Genomic DNA, 23,734 nt, shown 5'->3' on the forward strand with positions numbered 1-23,734 from the left:
ATCACTGCGTTTCGAAATAACAGTGATCTGATTAATGATCGCTTCAAATAACTAAATAAACTACATAAGTACTACTATAACATTTTGTAGCTTGTATCATGTGTGTAATCGTTGTGTATTAGAGTATGATAAATGGTTAGTTTATCATTAGCTTTGGCCTCGAATGACGTCACACGTCAATTGCAATCCGCTTCGATAATTTATTTTATTTATTTATTTAGTTGCACCAACAAAGTGATCATCAATACAAAACATTGAACAATTGACAAAAGTTCATGGCAGATGTCACCTCAATTATAGGTGAAATCGACAGTGTATTAACATCAAAAAAAAAAAATTTGCTAAGATTTGATTACATTTCATTCATTGCTTAAGATTAATTTATATTTAATTGTGAGATGATCCGCGACAGATTTTTCCTGTAAGTTGTGAGACAATTAGAAAAAACATAATATATTTCACTTAAAATTAGTTCAGCGCAATCGGACAACTCCGAAGGAACATTAACGGAGACCGCACTACCGTAATACATGAGGCGACGTCTGCTGTCACTTCAGAATGCGTAATTTGTTTCAGGGAAAAAATAGTTTGGGCGGTGGTATCTCCGTAGTGCAGTACCACTGCTCTCTTACCTTTAAAACGAGATGGAATACAGAAATAAATAAGGTATTGATCTGTAGCATACCAAACCGTGCTAGACTACAAAGTTAGATATTAGATTAGATTAGATATTTTTGCAAAATAATTAAAAAGTTACGTGTTTTGGTCGTGTAAGAAATTGACAGATCCAGGATTAAATAATTAAAATAAAAAAGAGCAAAAAAAAACTGTCAAACGCTCGGCGATCTATCCGGAGCTAAATGTCTGTTACGAAAAATAGGAGCGGAAATAGCTTTCAGACCTTATTTCCTTCGAAACGATCACATTCAGAGCAAAGGCAAATTTCCAAAATGACATTGACGAAATAAATTGATTTTCAATAAAATATGATTAAGATTATGCGTAAGTTATTCTATGAGTTACTATGAGAATGAAATATGGTATGGTATGACTGGGAATACACTGTGATTTTGACCGATAGGAACCTTTTTAGAACTTTTCCAATATAGAAATTGAGATAGTCATCGTGACGCACTAGATACTATGGTTTTGGCTACAGAATCTCTCAGACGTGGCAGGAGAATACCGTAATTACCTTGGAAATGATATCCAAGTCTCAATTTTATTTTATCAGATGCTAGAATAATTGAAACAAAACATATGACAGCTTCTAGGAAGAAATAGGCAGCATGGTGATAGGTACTCGTGTCTACAAAACGCATAACAAAATTGATGATTAAAAGACTTGGAAAAAGTTGTAGTCATCGTGGACTAAAGGATAAGACGTCCGGTGCATTCGTATGTAGCGATGCACCGATGTTCGAATCCCGCAGGCGGGTACCAATTTTTCTAATTAAATACGTACTCAACAAATGTTCACGATTGACTTCCACGGTGAAGGAATAACATCGTGTAATAAAAACCAAACCCGCAAAATTATAATTTGCGTAAACACTGGTGGTAGGACCTTTCGGGAGTCCGCGCGGGTAGGTACCACCACCCCGCCTATTTCCGCCGTGAAGTAGTAATGCGTTTCGGTTCGAAGGGTGGGCCAGCCGTTGTAACTATACTGAGACCTTAGAACTTGTATCTCGAGGTGGGTGGCGCATTTACGTTGTAGATGTCTATGGGCTCCAGTAAACACTTAACACCAGGTGGGCTGTGAGCTCGTCCACCCATCTAAGCTATAAAAAAAAAAAAGTGGATCGTGTTAGGAAATAAGCGGAAATATATAATATTATATAGCATGAAAGCGTAAGCGTTCATTTGAATATTCTTGGTACGTTATAAAACAATATAAATGCCTATTCACACGTTCCGCCTGCCTAATAAAATGCTAAATAACATATTTGACGAGCTACTGCATAATAAAATTCACCGGTAAAGTAATAAAATTATATCGTCACCTAAAAAGATTGCTGAGCTTACATACCGGAACTGAAACATATTCTTCTTTGTTAACGAAAAACATCTCATAGTATAATACATAATATAGTGTGTATGTATTTATATGTATATATATTGTTTTGTATCTTGTTATATTATATGTAATGTTTACTGTATGTACTAGGTTTGTGTTCCTAATTCTTCTTTCTTTTTGCGGGCCTACTGGAAGATATTTCAACATTAAATAAGTAGTGCCCTTGTACTCTGTATCCTTATTGTCGTGTTTTTTCTAATAGCTGTGTGTACATAATATATTAAATAAATAAATAAATATTAAATACACAGTGCATTCGTATATATATTATGCCAAAAATATATCTTAAATTTGAAGTGTGTCTACGCTCTTAATAAAGAAAATACTCGTAAGTAAAGATGTTAAAAATTCACGTATTGCCATTTCCATACTAATGTGGATTGCGACTGGGATGAAAAATCTTAACCGTGAAGATTTACTTTTTTTTATATGACCGAGAGCGTGCTGCATGAATATTTAAATTTGAATAGAACCATTATTTCAGTAATGTAGCTCTCCATATAAACGCATATTTCTATAAGACTTTTTTGTAGCCATCGTCGGTCATGGTGAATGTCAGAAGTATAACAGTTAAGCCTTTGCCTTCCGCAGAGTATTTGTGTCAAATTTAACTTTTTTTTATTGCCAGTGTAGGCAGACGAGCATACGGCCCACCTGATGGTAAGTGGTTACCGTCGCCCATGGACTTCAGCAATGCCAGGGGCAGAGCCAAGCCGCTGCTTAATTTTCGTAATCCTTCACTCCTAAAATATCTAATACTAGCGACCCGCCCTCGCTTCGCTTCGGAAACATTAAAACACACATGAAACCAAAAATAAAAAATAAAAAATAAATTAAAAAAAGTAGCCTATGTTCATCAGGGACAATGTCGGCTTCTAATGGAAAAATAATTTTTCAAATCGGTCCAGTAGTTTCGGAGCCTATTCGAAACAAACAAACAAACAAACAAATCTTTCCTCTTTATAATATTAAGTATAGATTGATATCCTACCACCAAATTGCGTTGCCTAATAATGATTTGTGCGTTCAAAGACAATATTAAAAAAATAAACTGGTAGATAGATCTTTTCTCGGACGACTTTTCTATTAAAACCAAAAAAACTAGTTCAATTGATTCTAAAGAAAATATTTATTTGTGAAATCAAAAGACATTACTAAATTGCACCATCACTACAACGTAACTAGCACTCAGCGATAGAAAAAACGTTAACATCGGCATCCCTACAGGAAATATTGAAAGCATTTTAATTTCGACCTTATTTTTGTAGACCATGCGCAGAAAGTCCTTCACCAGCTTTTGTTGAGTCTCGTCCGAATCTGCAACGGCAATTTGTTTCTAAGCAACACGGTGTTGACGTAATATGCTACAATAGGAATGATCTTGTAACTGTTTTATACAGGATCTTATTTTGGATGTATCTAATTGACTGAGTTCGACAAGATTTTGAGTTCCTTGTAAGTCGACGGCAGTTATCTTCGCATAGATTCAAAGCAGCAGACCACGCATTTCCGTGATTCCGTGTGTATTGCAAAAAAAGAAATTTCCTAATTAATCTTAATCTCTTTTATCGCGTTACGGAACATCTTTAGAACATTGTTTTTGGGAGTGACTCTAGTACACTGTAGAAAGTGTTTTATGATATAAATAAATACCTTTCAGAAATTTTTTGTGTAGCCTCCATTCTATATATAATATTATATATAAAGGCAAAATATCTAAGTACCATTTTGTAATCATTTTGACAGCGGTTCTTTTTTTTAATTTATTTTGTAGCTATTGGCTGTATTCCGATGAGTTGTTAATATTTCTTTTTTTGAATTAATAAGTTTCGTTTAATGTCATTTAGTAAAAAAAAATAGACAAAAGGTCTATTTTTACTTAATGATAATAATGATCTTGAGTGATTGTGAAAATATTTGCCATAAGTTTATCTGCAATAGAAAAGGCTCACTTACCCACGGCCAGAATGTTATACATTCTCGCCAAGTTTCGCTTTAACATCTCTACCTCATTATATACACTCTGGGCTACAATGAATATCAGTAGCATGGTCGCCGTGTAATAAGTCAGTATCAATAGTAAATTGTGTTGTGATGCCGTTTGACTTTGCTCCTTAAAAATAATACCCTGTCAATGAGAAGATTAAAGTTAAAATGGAATGCAAGTTAAAAGTATATTAGAAGATTGTCAAATTTAAAAATAGTTGTGATATAACTTAGGCTGCTTTTACGGCTTATTGTTTACTAGCTGACCCGGCAGACTTCGTAGTGCCTCAATCGATAAATAAAAGACACATCAAGGGAACACATCAAAGGAAAAACAAAATTGTTTGTTTGTATATAATTCCGAGCTTTTTTATATTTTCTCACCTTTGAAACCTTCCCTGGACTTCCACGAATAATTCAAGACCAAAATTAGCCAAATCGGTCGAGCCGTTCTCTAGTTTTAGCGAGACTAACGAACAGCAATTTTTATATATAGAGATAGAAGATAGATAGATTATTTTGTATTGACTGGATGCGAAAGACAAGAGACCGAAAAGAATGGAGTGCATATGAAGAGACCACGTACTATCCGGCTTTGGAATGAGCTCCCCTTCACGGTGTTCCCAAGCATTATGACATATCCTTCTTCAAACGAGGCTTGTGGAGAGTACTTAACGGTAAGCAGCGGCTTGGCTCTGTCCCTGGCATTGCTGAAGTCCATGGGTGACGGTAACCACTCACCATGAGGTGGGCCGTATGCTCGTTTGCCTACAAGGGCAATAAAAAAAACACCTATACTCAGCAGTGAGTGGACACGGGTTGAATAAGAAAAAAATAGAAGAAATTTCGTGTTTTATGACGTCACCAATATCTTGCAGTATTTGGGGCTACGTGCAACCTAGATAAATAATATTATAGATGGGAATTTGAATACAGCGCTAACGATTAAATCTTTTAAAAGATTTTCACAAGTCGTGGACATAATGTTAAGCACAGATTGAATCATCTCTATATATAAAAATGAATTGCTGTTCGTTAGTCTCGCTAAAACTCGAGAACGGCTGAACCGATTTGGCTAGTTTTGGTCTTGAATTATTTGTGGAAGTCCAGAGAAGGTTTAAAAGGTGAATAAATATGAAAATGCTCGGATATCTATATCTATACTAATATTATAAAGAGGAAAGATTTGTTTGTTTGTTTGTTTCGAATAGGCTCCGAAACTACGGGACCGATTTGAAAATTTTTTTTTCCATTAGAAGCCGATGTCCCTGATGAACATAGGCTACTATTTAAAAAAAAAAAAAAATATTTTTTTGGTTTCATGTGTGTTTTAATGTTTCCGAAGCGAAGCGAGGGCGGGTCGCTAGTAAATAAATATAACAATTTTGTTTTTCTTTTGATGTTTGTTTTAAGTTTATTTTATACAAAAGTTTAGGTCTATTATTTAATTTTATCGATTGAGGCACTACGAAGTCTGCCGGGTCAGCTAGTAAAACTTGAAATATCTTTTCTAGTGATATTTTTCTATTTAACAAACAAGTCGGCCGTTCCCGAAAACACAATTTCAATTTTGGATACTGCCCTAAAGTAATAATCTATTTGAAATATAAACTAATAATAATATTATATTTATATGTAAATTTAAAAAATACATTTACAAGGTTTATGTTTTAAACATTGTTTATTACATCTACCGATATTACTGTTGCAAGCACCTGGATCGTTAGTACAACTCATAAAACGAAATAAAAGAGAAAATACAATCTTGAGATAGTAATAATTATGGTAGATTCGGATTGCTGGCTTAACATTTAATACTGCAATCACACATTGTTTACTGTACCGGTTTGCAGTACTTTTTGTTTTTGCAACTTTGTTTTACGTGAATCTCACTAATTGTTTTCCACCAAACGTGTAAGAAGACCTTTGTTGCTGTATTTGACAGCTGATTTAACATGCCTCTATTAGCTTCATCTGTTTTTTTTTAAATTATTTACATGTGTGGCCGAGCTCACAGCCCACCTGGTGTTAAGTGGTTACTGGAGCCCATAGACATCTACGACGTAAATGCGCCACCCACCTTGAGATTTAACTTCTTAGGTCGCAAGTATAGTTACAATGGCTGCCCCACCCTTCAAACCGAAACGCATTACTGCTTCACGGCAGAAATAGGCAGAGTGGTGGTACCTACCCGCGCGGACTCACAAGAGGTCTTACCACCAGTATTTCTCTCTTCAAGGTGACTTGAAAATTTTAAAGATACAATAAGTTTATTACTTTTGCTTAATAACCCAATGAGTAACACTAATATAACTAATTGCTTGCTAAGTCAGCTTGCTATTAAAGCACATTTTTGTAAAATTTATTGTTTGTTATTTAATTTTTGTTACATTCGACGAGGCATCGAAATTAATGTAAGCTTTAAAAAGTAAAACTGTTTATTTTTAAGGTATGGTCTTTGTAGACTTGTTGCTTTGAATAAGTATTGAATAGAAACTTACAATGGAACATATCAGAATGATGCCGTACAGTGATAAGGTAAAGTTCACGAATGACATCACCATCGCTATTAACATCTGAAAAACAAAATTATAACGAAATTATTTACAATTTTATAGGAATTGAAGGGTGAAGGTATATTCAACTCGACCAGAGACTTTTTTTATTGCTTAGATGGGTGGACGAGCTGGTGTTAAGTGGTTACTGGAGCCCATGGACATCCACAACGTAAATGCGCCACCCAACTTGAGATATAAGTTCTAAGATCTCAGTATTGATACAACGGCTGCCCCACCCTTCAAACCGAAACGCATTACTGCTTCACGGCAGAAATAGGTAGGGCGGTGGTACCTACCCGCGCGGACTCTTGTGGCGGTGGTCAGTCAGTCGGTGGCGCAGTAGTAATAAAGTCATGGACTCGATTACAGCATCGGGGAGACATTGCTGTAACGATTGACCAGATTTGCCCTTTGATTATTATTTTAATATTTAATCTTAATATATATAAATCACGTGTCACGTTGTTTGTCCGCGATGGATTGTTTGTCCGCGATGGACTCCTAAACTACTTAACCGATTTTAAATTAAATTTGCACACCGTGTGCAGTTTGGTCCAACTTGAAAGATAGGATGGCTTTTATTTCGATTAATGGTCGCAATATTTATTAATTAACAATAAAATGACTTCTTATGTTGATTTTTGTTATTAATTGTAAGTTTCATAAGTTTAAAACAGATGGCGCCTTAAATTAGTTTTTACAGACAATTGTAATACTGTCTGACATTAATATCTCATAGATGGCGCTGTGTTAAAAATGCCAACGTTTACCACGTTTACGTAAAATACCAACATAAGCTACAATTTAATGGTATAAGCACCACATGTTGCTGAGGCTAAAGTATAAGTGAAATTTATTTCGTAGTAAACGCAATACAGTGAAATCCAATTGTTCTTACTTTTTCAATTTTTGGTATTACCATAGCCAGCCGCGTGTTATTTAGAAACGAAAACTTTAGCCACAGCAACGTGTGGCCGGGTCTGCTAAATTTATATATTTTTAACATTTATATGGGAGAAGGGCAGGAAAATGATGATACACATATACATATAACAGTATATAAGTATGTATATCAGTCTCTGGTTTTTTTTTTATTGCTTAGATGGGTGGACGAGCTCACAGCCCACCTGGTGTTAAGTGGTTACTGGAGCCCATAGACATCCACAACGTAAATGCGCCACCCACCTTGAAATATAAGATAAGGTCTCAAGTAAGTTACAACGGCTGCCCCACCCTTCAAACCGAAACGCATTATTGCTTCACGGCAGAAATAGGCAGGGTGGTGGTACCCACCCGCGCGGACTCACAAGAGGTCCTACCACCAGTAAACCCAGGTACCCAGTATCAAAGTAATGTGAAAAAACTTACCTGCAAACCGAATAGTGACTTCATTGTTTTTGTTCCGAAAACTAAACATTTATACAGAACGGCCCATTCCGTCGTCAATTCCTTTGTTAGCAAGATTCTTATGTTCCTTTCGCCTTCGTCATGAACGTCTCTTCTCGTCATCTTCATTTCAAACTGTGCCATTTTTACACGACTATTCAAGTATCTCAAAGTCAGATGAAATATTTTTATGTGCGTAAAATAAACGACATATTCAAAATGATAAAAGAAATCCATGTGTATCTTACTCAGAATCAGCAAGGAATCTCTCAGAGAAACTTCGTAGATATTCCATGAATTGCTTCGGTCAACGAAGACTGAAAGCGCAGAAATAATAAGCAATGCTATCGAAATTACTATGCACATGTTTTTGAGGCGCGCCAGAGATTTTTTGTAGGACTTATCTCTCTTTGCAATAGCGTTGATTTTGTTGAAACAAAAAATTAACTGTCTGTAAGCTTTACCTTGCAGTGCTCCGTAAAAAATACAGAACATATAATTAATGTAATATACAACTAAAAATAAGTAAATAATATACAGCAGTCCCGAACCGTTGTAGTATTTGTGCAGTAATAATATGTTGTTTATATTTACGAAAAAAACAATAATTATTTCGACTATTATACGTAGCGATATGATTTTCTTGTTCCGTTTTGTGCACATAGCGTAGTTACGGTACACGCAGATGCAGTTTTCTATAAACGTTACGAGTTTTATGGCTTTAATTTCTTCCATAGCGACTGTGTTTATGCTTTTCACGACTATATTCTGTGAGCTCACGGCGACAAAGAATGAACACAAATATCATCACGCCCTAATTGTAATTTTTTTATAAATGAAAATGGATGTTAACGATCTCCTTAACGTAATTGGATTATTGTTGATCGAATGATAGAAATGATCGATCGTTATTAAAGCTCTTTATATTTCGTGTTATGTAAATCGAAATTTGTTATTAGTTTTATTGTGTTTATATACGATTACATACAAATGATCATTATTTTTTTGGGAATATATAAAACGGATAGTTTTGTATTGCGTATATGTACTCATCCTTCCTTAGGAATATAAAAAGTTTTTTTTTTTATGCTCCTTGTAGGCAGACGAGCATACGGCCCACCTGATGGTGAGTGGTTACCGTCGCCCATGGAGTTCAGCAATGGCAATTCCAGGGGCAGAGCCAAGCCGCTGCCTACCGCTTAATACTCTCCACAAGCCTCGTTTGAAGATAATTTTGCTCAATACGCAAAGAGAGTACTAAAGTAAATTAATGTTTCAAATTCAAATTCAAATTCAATTCAAATTCAAAATCATTTATTTCAACTTAGATGTCAGTATGACACACTTGTTGAATGTCAAAATACAAATAACAATGTTAACTCTACCACCGGTTTATATCATATAACATTTATAAGGTCTGTATCAATGAAGCCATTTTACAATACTAGCCTATTGAAACGCAAATTACGTATGGCTGGCAATAAATTCTAAATTCAAAAGAACTTTTATTTGAATATTGTTATTAATTGTTTGTTGATTCAACATGGACACGATAAAAATACTGGCAATTATGGAATACGAATTCCGTCGCGGTAGCAATACCGCACAAATGACGCAAAACATTAATTACCTGTTCGGAGTGAATACTGCAAACGAACTGTTTCACGAAATTGAGGGAAGGACTTTTTAAAAAAGACTTTAGTAAAACGTTTATATTAAAATTATTTTCTATATATTAAATGACTAGCGACCCGCCCTCGCTTCGCTTCGGAAACATTAAAACACACATGAAACAAAAAAAAATAATTCAAAAATAATTTAAAAAAGTAGCCTATGTTCATCAGGGACAGTGTCGGCTTCTAATGGAAAAAGAATTTTTCAAATCGGTCCAGTAGTTTTGGAGCCTATTCGAAACAAACAAACAAACAAATCTTTCCTCTTTATAATATTAGTATAGATAATTTCATAGACAGTCTTTATTCACGAAATTAATGATAGCTTTATTTAATGTCGAGAATATGTATCAATTTAGATGATATTGGTTTTGGCACACATCAGCCCATATATTCATTTCTTGCTGGGCTATTGATTATTCTCAGACCATTGCTTTCATAAAGTAGATATTGTTATTCACCTTGGGTGATAAGAATTAAGTCTCATTATTCAAAATAAGAATTCTGGAGATGAGTAGTAGATGAAATAAGATAAGAATTTCACAGACCACAGAGTAGTGGGTATGGCCTATGTAGATAAGTGATGTATTTCAGTTTGTTATGTACGTAATAGTTAGAAAGAATTTAATAGTACTAGAGGTCCCGCAGTATTCGAAATTCGACTATAATTAATTGGAATTGTAAGTTTGTACACTATTATGATTGTATTTGATACTTCTATAATCACAAATTTCGCCAAGCCTACACTATAAAAAAATATTAATAAAGTAAGCAAACAATATTTAATCTATTCTCAATTTGACCACAGACGTCAAGAACAAAAGTTTGACAATAAATAGTATGCATGCGTGTGTGCGTCAAATACATGGTATGTAGTGTGTGTAATGTTTTCTTTATCGATTTAATGTATCTGTTATGCATTATTTAAAAAAAATATTAGCATTGTGCACTCCTTCTCTATATTTTCTATAAGTGTGGGAAATTTCATACTCCTCCGTCCGCGCAATTTTTGTAAAAAAGGGTACAAAGTTTTTGCTTCACGTATTAATATTTAATAGTATAATACTCGTAAGAAACAAAAATTTCAATCATGGATTTAAGGCTTATAAATCGCTTGGTTTTGATTTTCAGTAAGTCAGCAACCAACTGTGAATCCGCTGAGCTTTCCGTCAAATCTCGTGATAAAATACATTTCGTGATTCACTTAAAACACCACGCTTTTTAAGTAAAAAGAAACTTTCCTAAATTCAAATAATTGTGTGCCGAGTGCAAGCACTAGGAACGCATTGTACTTTAATGGTAGATTTTGTCTAGCCTGTCGACGCCATTAAGCTATACGTCCCGGTAGCAAGTTTATGATACAATGAGAGCGTTTATTTTTGTAAGACGAGTACAAAGTTTTGATCGAATTACAATGGATATAGAAAAATAAAACATTAGTATTTACTTGTGCGGGTTCAAATATCAGTTGTTACAAACTAGTTTTGGCTTCGGGTTACCCGAGTCGTTGGCATAATTAAAGCTACTTTTAAGGCTTAATCTCTCTTTTTTTGGTACCTATTCTAGTTATTAAATTCACCGGGCGAGTAGATTAGTTCACGGGGTTTTCATTTTGCGAATTTACTAACACTAACCCTAGCAAGAGCAGTGCTTCGCAGGATCTACCATCGAATCGGAAACGCGACCTACTGAGAAAATCGGGCGAGAAACTCAATGGGCTGTGTCTGGTGCTTTTCTATTGTCGTTCTTGGTCAATTAATTTGGTTGTTATTTTGTAATGATCTTTTAATAATCAAATTTATTGTTTTTCCTCTGCAGGTTAAACTTTGCTATAGACGGTAACCGAAAAGACTGATATTTCATGTTATAAGATGGCGCAATATATACGGCCTCTATACGGCGCAACGGCATGGTAGGGTTGTCCACTGATGGATATTGTTAATGATATTTGGTTCAGCTAAAAACACTTGTTACAACAATTTCCTTTTTCCTTCCTAGCTCATGTGCACGGACCATCGTCGATCGTATTCGAAGATGGCCGAAATGTCGACGTTTTAATTTAAGTTAATTGTGACAAAAAAAAATTATAGCGCGATCCTTAACGCCAGGCTTATTTATTTCTAAAGTAAATTAATGTACATACTGAGTTCGATATATTCGAGTATACGAACGAATCCTATCTGTTGAGACCCACTCCAACACCACGAACAAAGTGATGTTACGTGTGCATTGTAGCATTTGCAGCAATGATTCCTGCCTTAGGTTGTTGCAAGTGTCGCTAGTTTCATAGATAATACACATAAATTAATTATAGATAAGCAACTCAAGCACTCAACAAAAATGTTTACGGGCGGCGGCCACTAGATGACTTCACCTTGACTAGTTTCTCATTGCTCCTGTAGATTACACTAGCATGCTACATATCCTATATTTTATCTTTAAGGAAGGTTTTTGTAAATTTTCAGAAACCACAAAATTGTTAAAATTTAATCATTTTGTCTTTAAGAAATAAAGACTTGTAAGATTTTTATTTTTTTATTTTCTGTGTTTAGTTATACAAAAATAAAATGCCGTAACGTTAATGACATATAAGTTTATGGGCAGCCACTACAAGATGACGCTAGTTTCCATACAGAAAAAATATTTGTCTTAAAGTATTGCAGGCTTAGGGCCCCGGCTATGCAGCCAATGACTTAAAATACAAACACAGCCTAATTCGCTCCTTCAGTAATCAAAACTAAATTGAAAAGTAGTGAAGGCAGAACCATGATTTTTCTCCTCCATAAACAATGTCTCTCTCTATGGGCTTCACATACGTTTAGCATCAGAATATTAGGTTAGTTTGTTCCTGTCACTTCCTCAAGTTTTATCAAAAAGTAAAAATAAAAAAATACACAAGCTCTCAGTGTACTTTCAACTTAAGTTTTGCTTTCTGTTTAATGCATGTTGCTACGTGAGCGAATGCATGACGAAAAAAGATTTTATTTCAAGTCAAATTTTAAAGAATACGCTTACCATCCACTCCCGTGTATTCGTGATGACAGTTATGAAGACAATAAAATGTTATGTGATACTTGGTTTTGGTATGTTACTGAAATGATATTATAACAGGCGAAGAATGAACAAATAAACTTTTATTTAAATAATTGAGCTCTGGGCTTTAATAGGTTATCAATCTCATAAGCATCATAGAATCACCGCTTAGCTTGGGAACAATCCTTCCTTCAAACAAAGAATGAGCTCATGATTTTTAGTAGAATACAGATGAAAACGCAGCAGTAAAATGTAGATTGGTATCAGTTTTTTTTTTAAATATTGCTTAGATGGGTGGACGAGATCACTGCCCACCTGGAGTTAAGTGGTTACTGGAGCCCATAGACATCCACAATGTAAATGCGTATAAGTTCTAAGGTCTCAAGTATACTACCTACCTACCCTTCCCTACCCTTCAAACCGAAACGCATTACTGCTACACGGCAGAAATAGGCAGGGCGGTGGTACCCACCCGCGCGGACTCACAAGAGATCCTACCCCCAGTAATTACGCAAATTATAATTTTGTGAGTTTCATTTTTATTACACGATACTTCACCGTGGAAATCAATCGTGAACATTTGTTGAGTACGTATTTCCTTAGAAAAATTGGTACCCGCATGAGATTCGAACACCGGGTTCATCGCTCAATACGAATGCACCGGACGTCTTATCCGTTAGGCCACGACGATTTCGATAACTGAATGTGTTTTATATAACCTGTTTATTTCTATATTTTTATAAAACGTATGTGTGTTAAAAAATATAATAAAAATAGTATATATTATAAAGGAATAACAATGCTTTCTAGATCAGCGAAGCGGTTCTATTGAAAATTGAATTTTTGTTGATATTAAAACCTCGTCACGTTTCAAATCCGTGTAACACTAATGACCGCGTAATTCTCCTGGCCGTAAGCGTGCCATGAATGCGTGACACAATGTGAACTCGATTTTCATTTATTACATAAAACCTTTTTATTTCCAAAACATGTATAATATATAACTATGATTACTAGCTGGGAATAAATCACGCACGGTCAACTGACCCCGAATTAGTATTCCCTAATTTGACTGACACACATACTTATAAACGTTTAAGTATATACATATTTAGATAATAAACATCGGGACAGAGAGTAAACAAAACTGTTCATCACACGAATGTTTGCCCGGTGTGGGAATCGAACTCACGACCCTCGGCTCAAGTCAGTCAAGACAACGTGAATTGTCTTTTAGTTAAGATTTAATATTGCTTAGCTGGGTGGATAAGCTTACGGTCCACCTGGTGTTAGGTGGTTACCGGAGTCCATAGACATCTACAACTGAAATGCCGCCACCCACCTTGAGATATGGATTCTAAGGTCTCAGTATAGTTACAACGGCTGCCCCAGGCTTCAAACCGAAAGGCATTACTGTTTCACGATAGAAATACGAAAGACGCAATAAAAAAAATGCGTACGGCAATACGGGCATCTGTCAAATGTCTTGTATTCGGCCATAACTCTACCACTACAGTTTTGAATACAATCATCAATCAATATGTGATTGGATATTTCATTAAATATCATTTTCGTTTATCTACTTACTTATTATTTATATTTATACATTAGAAAGTTAACGCTTTCGATTCTTAATTACTGAATTGATTTCGCATCTTTCATCAAAAAAACGTGATTTTCCCGAGGGATAGATTTTTCATACCAACCAAGCAAGCGAAGGGGCGAGTGACAGCAAAAATATTCATATATTACTTTTGATTGAGAGTCGCATTATGTCGATCGTAGCAATTCACGCGTTAAACTCCATCAAGCCATTAGACTTCTAGAGCGTGCCAAAATAATGACGTATAAATAAATACACGCTTCTCGTATGTAACCAAGTAAAGACTACGTCGACATATTTGCTTAATAGAATAACGTCTTATTTACGACAATGTCACGTGATGTCAAAGGTCTCTAGAAGTCATGGAACAAGCCAAAACTTACGTCTTGTTTGTTTTACAGCTGATAACTCGATTCGCAGGGACGGTGTGTGAGTAACGTATTTATTTTCCTCTTCAGCGCGTTCAAGCGTGGCGAGACAAAGAGACTAAGCATATTACAGTTCGATCCATTGGGTCTTTTAGTAATATGAGTGCTAATGAGTTAGATTATTCAACGAGACAAATATAAAGATATATAACTGGCCAGCGGATACTGCTCTGCCTTAATATTGCGATAATCGTAGTTAAACTACGAGCTATGTCTTGTTTATGGACTCCGGTAACCACTTAACATCAGGTAGGCGATGAGCTCGGCCACCCTGTAAATAAAAAAGAAAAAAACCTGTATTGTCTGTCGTGATCTATTATAAAACTCTAATTATTAAGAAAGAATATTACCTTCTAGTCAGGATTCCTGCATTGATCCCACAATCAGTGGCCACGAGCATGCCAATATTGTCGACATTTACCAGTAACAGGGTGTCTTGTGAGCCCAAACCACCGCCCTGCCTATTACTGCCGTGAAGCGGTAACGCATTTTGGTCTGAAGTGTTGGGCAGTCGTTTTACTGTAAAAACTGAGACCTTAGAACTCATGTCTTAAGGTTTGTGACGGCATTTATGTCGTCTACCGTTTAAATATTAAAAACACCATATAATTAAATAAAAAGCATTTCGATTATATAAAACACCATTAAAGAATAAATCGAAAATTCTAAAAAAAAAACCAATTTTATTCATCCTATTGACTACTTAGAATAATAGTCTCGAGTAATAAAATAGTTGTATTAAATTATCATCGGTCCTCATTACATGTGTAAATTAAGTAAATCCAACGTCTTGAAGTTAGTGAAAATTACGCTGAAAAGTAACACAGAAAGATACAGGCCGAGCTAATTAGTAAAAGCTTGTTAAAAACATTTATAATTTTGTTTTGTTTGCTGTTAATCGGAGCGAGCCACTTTAAGACGCGAAGGCGAATTTCAACCACCCTTTCAAAGAAGAATGTGTGCGCGGCCTGCCGGCGGTTGGTAGGACCTCTTTGTGAGTCCGCATGGGTAGGTACCACCACCCTGCCTATTTCTGCCGTGAAACAGTAATGCATTATGGTTTAAAGGGTGGGGCAGCCGTTGTAATTATACTGAGACCTTAGAACTTATATCTCAAGATGGGTGGCGCATTTACGTTGTAGATGTCTATGGGCTCCAGTAATCACTTAACACCAGGTGGGCTGTGAACTCGTTCACCAATAAAAAAAAAATGTTTTTCTTAACTGAAAGAAAATTAATTTTAGATTGAATTGACAATGGTTAACCCGAGAGCTTAAACAATTTACATATTAATTATGCACTGAATCTATGTAAAAATAAAGCGAAAAGTACGAACGAATAAACACGAACAATAGTAGCCAGCGGAGAACAATACGAGCTATTAATTAAGCAAATAAATGCTAATTCTTTAATCCTGTATTTAAATTTACTCACAGCGAACGGTAAATTTTGAACTACAGAAAACCAATTAAGACTGAAGTTCTTTGACACCAACATCTCCGGCGAGACTTTAGTCTATTCAATAAATATCTCAAGGCTCTGTCTTAAATAGTTTAGTAGTTATGATTACGAATCATTTCATACTTCAATAATGAGGACTGTTGGAAGTACATCGCTTATATATTTATTGGACACCCGAAGTAACTACTTGGAAATTATATTTAATTTTATAAACATAATCGTACGAATTCACAAATGGTTAGGCGGCTATTAGAGTTAGACACCTAAAGTGAATATCAATGTCCCATTTGAAACACACTTTTTAAGTATGGCACGACCACTGTACAGTACTCAAAATATTAAACATTATATATACATCTTCACGGCAGATTAAATTTGGATTGTACAATGCGGGCCTCAAGATACCTCAAGATTTATTTTACATATTATATAGTTCTCTATTGTATTGTAATTATGAAAATAGCATTGATTAGATCAATAATATTAGCTAGTCAATAGCTAATAAAAAAACCAAACAGAGGAGTGTACTTAACTGTTTTGTCATTGCCTGTTTATATATCAAGTGATCGCCCAGTGGTCGAAATATGACCATAATTAATTTAAATTATAACTTTGAGCATTATTATGGTTCTATTGTCCAATACTATACTTCTATAATCACAGATTTTGCTAAGGTTAAACTGTAGACAAATAATATTAAAGACAAACAACATTAGTCTGTCCTCAATTAGAACACATACTTTATTAATTTCTTCTCAAATTGACCACAGAATTGAACAATAAACACATAGTTTGTGTAATGTTTTTTTTATAGATTTAATTTATTTTTTATGTATAATTAAAATTAAAAAAGTTTCTATACTCTTTTTCTATATTCTCTATAAATGTGGGAAATTTCATAGTCCTTCGCCCGCGAAATTTTCATAAAAAGGGCTACAGAGTTTTGTTCTATGTATATACATAGATTGCCTATTTATGTATCTTTTTATTTACATACTAGCGACCCGCCCTCGCTTCGCTTCGGAAACATTAAAACACACATGAAACCAAAAAAATTTAATAAAAAAAAAAAAAAGTAGCCTATGTTAATCAGGGACAATGTCGGCTTCTAATGGAAAAATAATTTTTCAAATCGGTCCAGTAGTTTCGGAGCCTATTCGAAACAAACAAACAAATCTTTCATCTTTATAATATTAGTATAGATATACTTTTTATAACCGCTACGCTAGTCTAGTGGTCGGTAATATTAACTAGTGTACCACGAGATCCGGTATCGATCCTGGGCCCAGTAGACAAATAGTAGAGGTTTAAGTAATAGCAGAATAACAAGAGGTAGAACGAATAACAATCTCACTAACATTTAGTTAAACACAACTCAAAGGTTAGTGGATGCCGCAGAATAAGATTACCAAGTTCAGTCAGGCTCGACAGCATTTATTGTTAAGAGAAAATTTAGTGGCGATATATCAACCGGACAAAGGGTAGCGTAGTAAGTAATGCGGAAAAGTCGAAAAGTTTCGTGACCACTGCAGCCTTTGGCGGTCAGTTCGTTTGTTAGAAATTTCGTTCTCTGATTACGTATTGGGAATTCATTACGTGTGATTCAGAATAGTACTGCTCTTGCTTGGGCTAGTGTTAGTAAGCTCTCTTAAGTTGAGCGTATGCCTTCAAATAGGCAGCAGCTGGTAGGCAGCGGCTTGGCTATGGTAGGCAGCGGCTTGGCTCTGCCCCTGGCATTGCTGACGTCCATAAGCGACGGTGACCACTTACCATCAGGTGCGCCGTATGCTCGTCTGCCTACAAAGGCAATAAAAAAAAAAACGTGTGGCACTCGGGAACTGCCGCGGTAAAGCTATTGCATAGCATTTTTTATCAACTTATGCAATTATAATTAGACAATGATAATTTAATATTAAAACAATAAACAAGACCACGCTATATTAAACTTTAATAAAAGCAAAACCTTAACTGTCCCCTTCACACTCATAAGCTGGACCGCGCGAGAGAGAGATGGGCAGACTTTTCATGATGCGCATGCAGTGTGACGTCACGCCACACGCTTATTCACAAACACTACACAAGCGCAACGTGTGAATGTGTTGAACGCGAGCTACATGGTAGGCGGAGTGAGGGGTGTAGGGTTTTTTTCGTTACGGAATTTCATGATTCGGTCGCCGCGCTCAAGGCCCGCGATAAAAGTTATGCAATAGCTTAAAAATACCCGTCAGCGCGTAATTAGAATAGCCTCGTAGACTACTAACGATTAAGTAAGGAAAAAAAATATTACGTGTTAGAAATTCACTACGTATGGAGTTCGTCAAAACTTAATCGTAATAAAAAAAAGACATCCAAAGTTTTAATGTCTTTTGAAGGGCTTACAACTCAAAGCATCGGCGGCTTAAAGGATAAGAGGCCCGGTGTAATCGTATTGAGCGATGCGTCTATATCGGCGTTAAATCTCGAAGGTATGTGGCAAAAAAAGGAAATACGTAGCTAGCGCGTGTTTGGATTGATAAAGATAAGACTAGTAAGACGATTTTTGCTAAGCAGACCGACAGACTTAATGCTGTTCGGAACTTTTAATTAAGATAATTCAAGTTGAGTTGGATAACTTTTTACTGATGGTAGGACCTACTGTGAGTCCGCGCGGGTAGGTACCACCGCCCTGCCTATTTCTGCCGTGAAGCAGTAATGCGTTTCGGTTTGAAGGGTGGGGCAGCCGTTGTAACTATACATGAGACCTTAGAACTTATATCTCATGGTGGGTGGCGCATTTACGTCGTAGATGTCTATGGGTTCCAGTAACAACTTAACAGCAGGTGGGCTGTGAGCTCGTCCACCCATCTAGCAATAAAAAAAAAAAACTAAATTTGGAATTAGATACAGTTACACGTTCATGAGAGACTTCAACTATAAAGGAATAAAACTGATATAATTTTTTTCACGTAGACTTTCATGACCAATCACGGCCAATCATGGTTTTCGGGGCCCACATGCATCATAACGTGATGAAAATAATACTCACCAGTTAATTTGCGTATGTATGTAGTTTCTAATAATAGCGCATAATATGAGTGAACAACTCTGCTGATATCGTGAAGCAGTGATTGAATCCTATTGACAATAACTGCATGTCTCAAAGCGGTATTTAGGTTTTTTTTCTCCTACCTATTCTAGTGACCTCGAGGGATCATACTAGATTCACCGGGCGAGAGTAGGGCACGACACCACATGTTTCTAGTAAGTGTTTAATATAAGGTAGGTAAGCTGAATTAAGCAACCGCTTTAGTGTAAAGAAAGTAATAGTTTAAGAAAACTAACAAAGCACGCTTTTAAAGAAAATCCAACTGAAAAATAGAAAATAAATTTTAATAAAATTGAATTAAAAATAGTGTAAGTAAAATTATTTTATTGTAAAAAAATGAATGGTATCAATAGTTATAAATATTTTATGAATAGATATGAGTAGAAGGGTTATTTTAATAATATCCTGAAAAGCACCCTATACTTTTTTTTGCAATAAAATCATTTTTTCTCACACTAGTTTTAATTCAAACTTATCAAATTTAATTTTTTATTTTTTAGTTGGATTTTCTATAAAAGCGTATTTTGTTAGTTTTTTAAACGATTATTTATTTTTAATTTTTTAGCTGAATTTCAATTTTTTCATATTTTTTTTAAATATTTTACTGTCATCGGTCGTTAGTTAATAAGCATACCAAATTTTGAGTTAATCCGACGACGAAGGGGTCAAATTCATGTTCAAAGATTCCGTTACAAACATACATACGTCTGAAGCTAATAAAAGCGTATTAATAAAAGGAAAGGTTTGGCTTTGCCGCTTGCATCGTAAACATGTATGACTGACGTTAATCATTAATCAGCTAATTGTATTTTCATCGGCAGTCGGCGTCAGCAATTTCCAAGTTGTGTATGTTTTAAAAATTTACATATTTTTTTTAAATGTTTTATTGAAAACCTTTAAACTATTTTTTTCTTTCAGTTTATAACTCAACTTTTATTACATTTCTGTTTTTGTAATCACATAACATAATATTTTTATCTAGAGGTATGATATTAAACAATAAATTTTTGTTAATTGTAATTCCAATGAGATGACAAAATATATATATATTTGTCAAAACGATGCCTTAAATCAAAACGTTATCCACAAAAAAGTCCCTAATAAATAATCATGGATTTCCGAAAGCTAAGCAATCACTTTTATATTAAAAAAAAGCTCTCAAATATACATACGCGCACACGTCTGTAAGCCCCGTAATGTTTTCGCGTAGCAATTTGCAAGCTCAACAGTGATTTGACATTAAATAATTTTTCATATTCCCAAACGTACGTAATAACATGAAGCGTACGTGATATAAGTAATTTATTCACGTAACGTGATAGTGATAAGTTATAAGTACATACATTCCGGAATAACGCCTTTTACGAATGATAAATCATGTTACACATTCTGCTATTTAGTGATTTGTTGTCTTTGTCTGTAGATTGTTTATTAAATATACATAGGCTGCACTAAAAGTATCGGGAATGGAATATTTACACTGTTCCTGTCATATTAAAATCTATTTAATTGAAAACTCCTTGGTTTTAAAAATCGAATATCATTTATTTATTTAAAAAAAGATTCTCGGCCGCCCTCGTACCTATATGTGATCAGTTTTTTGATGTATTATATAAATATCGCTAAGCACATAATCACTGTTTGTTCCAAATCGGAGGTGCAATGTTTATGTATCTTTGCAGCTTGAAAAGGCTTAAACTATTAGATATATGAAGCATTTTTTTAATAATTTCTGCATCAAGGTTGATTTCAATAGAAAAATATCGGAGGTGAACTTTAGGAAATAGAATTTAGATTACAAGAACAAATATCATAATATTATCGGCAATTATTCTTCAAATATCTTCGGATAACCTTTATATTGTTTATCTTCTTCGCTTTCACATGATTTGTCAAATTTGACATGCACTCAGAATTCGGGTCAGTGATCCCAAAGGAAATATAAAATTTGAATCATATCATTTTTAGATTAGGTTCAAAATGCTTTGTAAGGACGGAGGTAAAACAAGGGAAATATTTTTCCATAGGTTATGGCGCTCATTCAATTGTTCAAGGGGCACTCAACACATTCTGCTAAGAAAATAGCTTGTAATTTAATTTTCTTGGGTTGTTCTATATTCCATATATATTGCTAACAGTTCGTTTAGGATCTTTGGCTAAACACCCCCCAATTACAAAGTTTCGAAATTAATTCGACTGGTACAAGTTGCTTGGGGTAAGCCGTATTTCTAATTAAAAGATTCAATAACACCTTTCTTAAAAGGAAATAAGAGCTAACAAAGTTTTGGAGCTATACACTTTAAATTATATTTAATAATTTAAGGCCTTTTCGAAATTAATGAATAACGACTGAAGACCAAAATAATTTTTTTTTGCTATTGCATATTAAAAATATCGTCGCATACCTTTTTTTATTATTATTTTTCTTTTTTTAAACATCAAATAGTATAATATTACACTACGAATGAACGACTCAATTACAAAGCTCAGTAAGGAAAGCTCTAAGAATTTATGAACGATTTTTTTATTGCTTAGATGGGTGGACGAGCTCACAGCTCACCTGGTGTTAAGTAGTTACTGGAGCCCATAGACATCTACGTCGTAAATGCGCCACCCACCTTGCGATATAAGTTCTAAAGTCTCAAGTATAGTTATAACGGCTGCCCCACCCTTCAAACCGAAACGCATTACTGCTTCACGGCAGAAATAGGCAGGGTGGTGGTACCTACCCGCGCGGACTCACAAAAGGTATTACCACCAGTAAAAAGTAAGTACGAAGTCACGCTTGTGCAGGATTTTCACCTCACCAACTCCCAAGTTTGTTCTCATTTCAAAATCTGTTAAGAATGAGTTAAGAGTGCACTGTAGTTTTATTAATGTTGGCATTATGACTCGTACACAGCGCGAATACGCCAGCCTCGTTTAGTCCTTGTTCGGTTTCGTAGCGGGCCACACGTAGACACGTAGCACCCGTAGAGCTCGTGCTACGAAGTTAGGTTTGTGTTTTTTAACAAAGTGTCATAAGTGTTCTCATGCGATTTATTTAAAGGTAAGTTTTTAATTATAAGAAAAAGATCGGTCTTTGAAAATTTATTATTTTTTAATAAATAAGTCAATGTTCACAACTTGATTTGGTCAAATGTGGAAATGTTCATAAACAGTTTCAATTTGTAAGCCATTGTCAACCAATTTGAGTCCGTAGAGGAAGGAACATTAAAGTTAGTGTCACATTCTTTCATTTTAAAATGAACTTCTAGATTATACTTATCTTTTTTATCTAAGGTACATTTTTGAAAGTAATTTTATAAAATCTCTTCTCCGCTAACATGAAAATGTAAAAGAAGAAGTTTTTTTACTTAATAATGAGTAAATAGTCGAACCGGGACAAGTGAGAATTCAAGAGACCGCAATCTCTTTCTAGCTTATGGTGGTTTCCCACTAACCCACTAACACGAGTTTTTAGACAAAGTCGTCACTTATAGACTATAACTAAATGGATACAGTGAGTATGCAGTGAAAAATGCACGTAATGTATTGTTTTTATTTATTTTATAAGAACATAAACTTAATTAATCAGCATCACAAATTACAATGGCTGTGAGAAGTACATAATAATATAAGGCATATGACTTTAATCGTCCTAACAATTCTCCTCTACAAAAATAGACTTAATATACCCAGATGTCGAATGCGAAACATTAATTAGCAAAGACCGGAAAATCTAAACCTTTCTAAAGTATCTAAACCGACAACGCAAATAAATTGCGCAACATCTAATATTTTCTATATTCATAGTTTTCGTAATCACAGGAGACTTTATTCCATTATTTATTAATTTTTTGGTGAAATGAGTCACGTACGTAATTACGTAGTAAATAAATTCCTGCCTATATCGGTGCTAGGCGAATCTACCAAAGGTGATAATCTAATCAAATTCCTATCTTCTGCTAAGCTGCTATTTAAGACTAGAGCTCCTTTCCTTCCAAGTTAGAAGGAAGCTTGTCAAAGCGTCTAGAAAACACCAGCAAAATATTTCAGAGCCTCATTATGCGTAGTAAAATATTTAATTGAATACATTGTTGCTCATATAGTGTAATTTTTTGATGTGTATTTCGTTGAAGCTCACGGGTCATTTTGTGTAAAGTGGTTACCGAAGCCCATAGACAGTTAGAACGTAAATACCGCCACCCACCTCGAGACATGAGCTCTAAGGTCTCCGTTATTACAGTACAATGGCTGCCACACCTTTCAAACCGAAACGCATTACTGCTTCACGGCAGAAATAGGCAGGGTGTTGGTACCCGCGCGCACCCACAGGACGTCCTACCACCAGTCATTGCTCCCAGATAAGTTAGTAACAAAAAAGAGCTCTGCTCCGATGGGTATGTAGTGTGATGTTGCAAGGAAGATAACTAGACAAAAACTCTAGCAGTAGGAGCTT

At 35.0% G+C, this 23,734-nt stretch overlaps 2 protein-coding genes and 1 long non-coding RNA gene across 3 annotated transcripts in view; 1 reads left to right on the plus strand and 2 right to left on the minus strand.

Annotated features, from left to right (window-relative positions):
* Positions 1-23,734, minus strand: part of LOC110385588 (uncharacterized) — a 933,915-nt gene that overhangs the window by 788,633 nt on the left and 121,548 nt on the right. The gene's annotated exons all lie outside the window — the stretch shown is intronic.
* On the minus strand, positions 3,191-3,794 carry LOC119628998 (uncharacterized). The gene is made up of 2 exons (XR_009973943.1): positions 3,734-3,794; positions 3,191-3,397 (listed from the first exon to the last, which is right to left on the minus strand). It is a non-coding gene; the product is annotated as an uncharacterized LOC119628998 (long non-coding RNA).
* The window catches only part of LOC101737121 (uncharacterized), a 63,359-nt gene continuing 61,842 nt past the window's right edge, over positions 22,218-23,734 (plus strand). Inside the window, exon 1 of the mRNA XM_021350804.3 lies at positions 22,218-22,342. The gene's annotated coding sequence lies outside the window, so the exon portion shown is untranslated. The remainder of the gene's footprint in view (positions 22,343-23,734) is intronic.

This window comes from Bombyx mori, chromosome 10 (assembly GCF_030269925.1).
Source record: "Bombyx mori chromosome 10, ASM3026992v2".
In the NCBI taxonomy this organism is placed as follows: domain Eukaryota; kingdom Metazoa; phylum Arthropoda; class Insecta; order Lepidoptera; family Bombycidae; genus Bombyx; species Bombyx mori.